Source organism: Hyperoodon ampullatus (assembly GCF_949752795.1).
Source record: "Hyperoodon ampullatus genome assembly, chromosome: 2".
Lineage (NCBI taxonomy): Eukaryota > Metazoa > Chordata > Mammalia > Artiodactyla > Ziphiidae > Hyperoodon > Hyperoodon ampullatus.
Window position 1 is genome coordinate 149340886 of NC_136915.1, and position 6101 is coordinate 149346986.

A 6101-nucleotide genomic window follows, 5' to 3' on the forward strand; every position below is an offset into this window, starting at 1 on the left:
GTGCTGCCTGCAGAGCACCTGGCACCTGGGACTCCCATGAAGGATGAGCCTGGGGTCATGGAGAGTGGCGGGTAGAGGAGAACACCTCCACCAGGACTCCAGTACCTCTCCGTCCTCTTCCTCCTCTCTCATTCCCCTCCCGGCATCTCTAGAGCAAGCCAATCTCAATGGCAGGGAGAGACACCTCTTCATCCTTCTGCTGTCCCTCAGGGCCCCAGCCAGCAACAAGCAAGCCTCCTGCTCACTCCACCGCTCCCACCCACACCCTGCCTGTGGCAGCTGACAGGACCCCCGACTGCTGGACTTTAAGACTGAGCCAGGAACAGAGAGGAAGCCGTGTGCTGACGTAGAGTGCAAGCTTCGAAAGTGTCCTGGCGCCAGCATGGCTTGGTGTCAGATGGTGTCAAACTGTCACAGGACACAGAGACGAACTTGCTTAGGACTCTGTGGCTTGCCGTCTCCAGCTGCCCAGTCTGTCTCTGGCAGCTCTGTGCCCCTGGGACCATGTGTTCCCACAACCCAGGTATCTCTGTCTTGGTGACTATGTCCCCTTCCTCCTCATCTCAAGGCTGCTGAGACCTCCACTACTATTTAGCACATCAGACTCTAGCCTGGGGAGTGGCTACCAGAGCTACCTCCCCAGGGGCAGCCCACCAAGGTAGTCACATCAGCCTCCTGAAACATTATCACTCCCCCTGCCCTCAAGGGCTGCTTCCTTTTACTTGAGACCAGGTAGGAACCCAAAAGGGACAGGGGGGTAGCTGGCAGAATCCTCTGGCAACCCAGCAACAGATACTAGTTATTCTGCACAAAAGCTTTCCCTCTTTGTACTGGAGATGTGGAGGGGCGGGGGGCGCTAGTACCAATCCAGGGCAAACTGGTGGGACCTGGGCCCCGACAGTCTCCCTGACCTTAGAAATGCCTCCCCCACTTGGGAAATCTGCCTTGTCCTCTTCATTTGGCAAAGAGCCAATGATTTTAACTCTCCCTTATCAGCTTGCGGCCTGAATCGTTCATCCAGGCAAGGGAGGACACCCCACCAAGGGCATATCCCAACTGGGTACCAAGCATGGAGAAGGGCTGATCCAGACTGGGTCTTCCTCCACAGGGATTCCTTAACAAACTCAGGACCTGAGGCCATCTCCTTCTAGGAGAGATGAGAAGAGGGGTTAAGTTCTCTCTATATATAAAGAGGTAGAGAAACCCCACTGTTGACTTGAAAATAAATAGGTTCCATGTGCAAGTGTTTGGGAAATTTTCCATGGAAGTGCACCAAAAACCTTTTGGCCTCTCCCCACTGATTCTCCCAAGTTCCTTCAATGAATGATCCCTGCCCAACAGGATGGGCTGGCCCAGCCTGGAAAAATGTCCGAATTCCTAACTTCAGCCTGACCTGCACTGTGTGCCTGTGCATTGAGTGAGCTGGTCAGCTAGCAAGTCTTTGCAGAGTTAAAGGAGGGGGTGCTGGTGAAGAGCCAACAGATTCTTGGCCTACAAGCATTGCCTCTTTGTGAATTCATTATGCCATCTGGCTGCCAATGGAACTCAAAACTTGGAAGGCAGAAGACAATGTTATCTGGGATTTACCGTGCCCAGCACCCGAAGTGCCAGATTTCGAGAGGACGAGAACCGTAGCCAATGAAAACTCACCCTCCCCTGCTCCACCTCCTGCAAAGTCCAGCTCAGGCCCAAGAGGTGTGGGAAAATCACAGAGCCTCAGGACTTCCCAAGTTAGAGGTGCCTTGTGAACCAAGTGTCTAGAACCCTTGAGGACTTGATAAAGTGACTGTTAACCCCCAGGCCAGCCCCAGACCAAAAGGTGATTGCTGACTCACAGTGGCCTGGAGCTGGGGGCTCAAGGAGGGATCCTGAACTATGTCCAGGGGTGTAAGTACGCACAGAGACCACAGTGGATGTAAGATCGGAAAGCCCTGGGGTGGAGGGGAGCCTTGAAGAGAACTTCACTGTTAGAATACTTTGGAAAGAACATAAATTCACACAGACCACTCACTGGACATGACTGAGGCAGGAAAGGAGAACAAGATAGTCAAATAATCCAGAATTTCAATACTTCTGAATGTTCTTAGTTATACTGACCAGCAATGATGTGGTTCCTGGAGAAGACCGGGACTCTTGAGATATTTGTGTAATTTATTTAATTTAAACGCCATTCTCCTTTTGTTCATTTTGCTAATAAAGTGGTTTTGAAACGTGAACAAATGCATGTGTTCGGGTGGTTTTACAGAGAGGCAAAACAAGTCACCTCCAGGAAGAGGTGGCTTGCTTTGCCCTGTCCTGGGGAAAAGAAACAGAAAGCTAAGACTTCTTGAATCTCCCAGCTGCTCTCCAGGTTCCGGTTTTCCACTCCTGAGAATGAATAAACGTCCACGATCCAGGTGAAGAGCAGAGACTGGGGCATGACACCTGGACTAAGGGATCCCCATACTCAGGACCAATTCCCAGAGCCAACCCTGTGACTTCCGTGGCTATCAGGAAAGTCAAACTTCCACCATCTCTTCTGTATATGTTTCACGTGCTAATTCTTCAACATTCATGAGATGTCTGTTAAGGGCCAATCCCATCAATACTCAGCAAAGCTTTCAGAATCTTGGTTTGGAGGAGCACACAATCTCCGACATTTCCCTCCCCTGTTTGTGAGACAATGTAAGGAGCAAAAGGCCAAAGGACTCAAGTGTCCAACGAGCTAGGCTGATTCTCAGCTTTGTTTGCTAACTGTAGGAAATGGGAGGAAATAAGAGGAATCACAGAAAAAGAGCAAAGGCTTGGGGGAGACAGAAATAGAATGAAGTGGAAAGAGATGGGGGACTAGAGATAAGAAAGATCAGCGGGATAGATGCATGGAAACAAAGAGATCAGAAGAGCTAGAAAAGGGAGAAACAGGTGAAGGAGGAAGAGGATATATTGCAGGGGCAGAGAAGTCACTGAGTTCCAAAATGATAATTTATGTAAAATAAACTAATCTTGCTTTATCGTGCTATTCAACTGCCCTGCAAGATCTGAGTAAACTGGCAATTAGCATCCCTCCGCTTTGAATTTTATATATGCTTTTAATGATGCTATCTTAGCCTGAACCCCTCCCCCCGCCAAAGTAGAACATGAGACAAAAGCTTCCATACAGGTATTTGGGAGGTGATCCCAGCAAGTGGGAGTGAAAGGCAGGAGGAGTGAAACAAGGAGGGAAAGCCAACAAAAGAATGAGTTACTGAGGTAGCCCCTGTGGAGGGCAACTGGAGCTCCAGCCTCCTGGGCCATCCTAGGAGCTCTGCAAAATGCGTCTCTAAACTGTCCTGGAGAAACATTTAACCATCATTCCCATCTTCTGTTGGTCAAGGGTGATCCCTTGGATATTAACTCTCCAACAATTATGGGTTGCATGGACGTGAGCACAGAGCAGTTCCCAAGGGGTCCCATGCTGTGGCATCAAGGAAGCCCCCCAGGACAGGAAGGAAGAGGTGTGCATGGCTCCAGGGAGAGACCAGCAGGTAAGACTGCTCAGAACTGTTACCCCAAAAGAGGCTTTGTAGGAGAGTTTTGAGTGGCATAAAAGTGGCATCTAAATCAGATGCATTTCTTTAACTTATCTTTAAAACACATTTTTACCTTTAGTTGTAAAACCACAGCATGGCTTTTGCAGTCTTTGGGGGAGTAGTGTCAAAACTTCTATGTTTTGTTATAAAGCAGAAACTAACACACCATTATAAAGCAATTATACTCCAATAAAGATGTAAAAAAAAAAAACTTCTATGTTAACTAGACATTGTGGTGATCATTTTACAATATATATAAATATCAAATCATTATGTTGTACACCTGAAACTAAGATAATGTTATATGTCAATTATATCTCAATTTTTAAAATTCTATAAGATGATCATCTCCTCATTCTACAATGGAATGGAGTATTTTAAGACTCTGCCTTCCTAAACATAGTTTCTAATACAACTCCTTGTTAAGAAGAACCAGGGCCCCTCAGAGCAATGGCTGGTTCCAGGGCCAGGGTAGGGTAGGCACAAAATGAGTCTGAAACAACTTTTTATGCCAGAAGGCAAGGAATTGTTAAAAAAAAAAAAAAAAAAGATGGAGGCATATCACAAGGACCAGATTCAAGCACCTTCTACTAACTGAATGTAGGGTAATTTGGGCACGAAAACAAACACAATGATGAATTTTAAACCAATAAAAACAAGAATTGATTCTATACTAATACTAGATAGATAGATAGATAGACAGAAGATAATTGTAGAGGATTTGTAGTATTTTGTAACATCTGGAAGGTTTAGTCCCCACCTATAACACTTTTATGATACAGTTTTCTTATTCAAGGATATAATATTCCTTTCCATTTTAATCTCCTTTTGATAATCTAAATAGTGTCTTCTCATATAGATCTTACACATTTCTCAAGTATATTCCTAGTTATTTTTTACCTTTTTTATTGCCTTTTCCATTATAAACAGAATCTTTTCTTATATTTTCTAACTCATTGGTGATTGCATATACAAAGGCTATTGATTTTTATATATTAACTCTGTACCCAGATTACCTGCTGAATTCTCTTACAGTACTAATAGTTTTGTAGTAGTTTGGCAGTTGATTATTTCAAGTTTGCCAGCTATACATCCTATGTGTACAAATAATAAACATTATAAATTTATCTCCTTTTCAAATCTTTATACTGCTAATCTCTTTTTCTTGTTTACTTGTCTTGACTAGTACCTGCAAAAATAATATTAAATAATAGTGGTGATAGTAGACATCCTTTTCTTATCTCTGACTTTAATGCTAAAGTTTCTGCTTTTTTCTCATTAAACATGATTCTGGCTTTAGCACTGGAAAATATATTTTATCATTTTAAGACTTTTGTCACAAAAGGATGTAGAACAACCAACATCTGACATGACAGTGTGAGGAGCTACACTGATCAGCTCCCCAGTGAAACTGGTAACAATTTTTTAAAAAATTTAAGCCTCTAGATATGGTCCTAAGGGCAAACAACATATGAAGAAATATCTATTCAAGAAATAGCTATTAGAAGAATATACATATAAGATATTAGAAGAAAACACAGAGGTAAATTTTCATGACCTAGGATTTGGCAAAAAAAATTCTTAGATATGACACCAAATGCATGAGCAAGAAAAGAAAACACAGGTACATTGGACTCATCACAATTTAAAACTTTTATGCTTCAAAGGACACCATCAAGAAAATAAAAAGACAACCCACAGAATGGGATAAAATATTTGCAAATCATACATCTGGTCTCTAGAATATATAAAGAACCCTTGCAACTCAAAAATAAAAATACAAATAACCCAATTTTAAAATGGGCAAAATATCCAAATAGACATTTCTCCAAGGAAGATATTCAAATAGCCAATAAGCACATGTAAATATCATCAACATCATTTGTCACCTGGGAAATGCAAATCAAAACCACAATGATTTATACACATATACGCATTCTTTTTTAAATATTATTTTCCATTATGGTTTATCCCAGGAGATTGAGTATAGTTCCCTGGGCTATACAGTAAGACCTTTTTGTTTATATGTGTGTATAACTGAGTCACTTTCCTATACAGCAGAGATTGGCACAACATTGTAAATCAACTCTACTTCAGTTAAAAAAAAAAAAAAACACAGTGAGGTACCACTTCACATCCACTAGGATGACTAGGATCAGAAAGTCATATAGGGCTCCCCTGGTGGCGCAGTGGTTGAGAGTCCACCTGCCGGTGCAGGGGACATGGGTTCGTGCCCTGGTCCGGAAAGATCCCACATGCCGCGGAGCGGCTGGGCCCGTGAGCCATGGCCGCTGAGCCTGCGCGTCCGGAGCCTGTGCTCCGCAACGGGAGAGGCCACAACTGTGAGAGGCCTGCGTACCGCAAAAAAAAAAAAGAAAGAAAAAAACACTTTCAGCGAATTCCTAAACAGAAGCAAACACTCTCATCTAATACTTCAAAACAATGTCTATAGACAGAGCAATATTGTTCCAATTCAAATGAAATCAAGCCAGGGGTTGCAGAGCTTCCTCAATGGAATATAAGGGAATGGTAGTCAAGCCCTAAGCTTCAGAG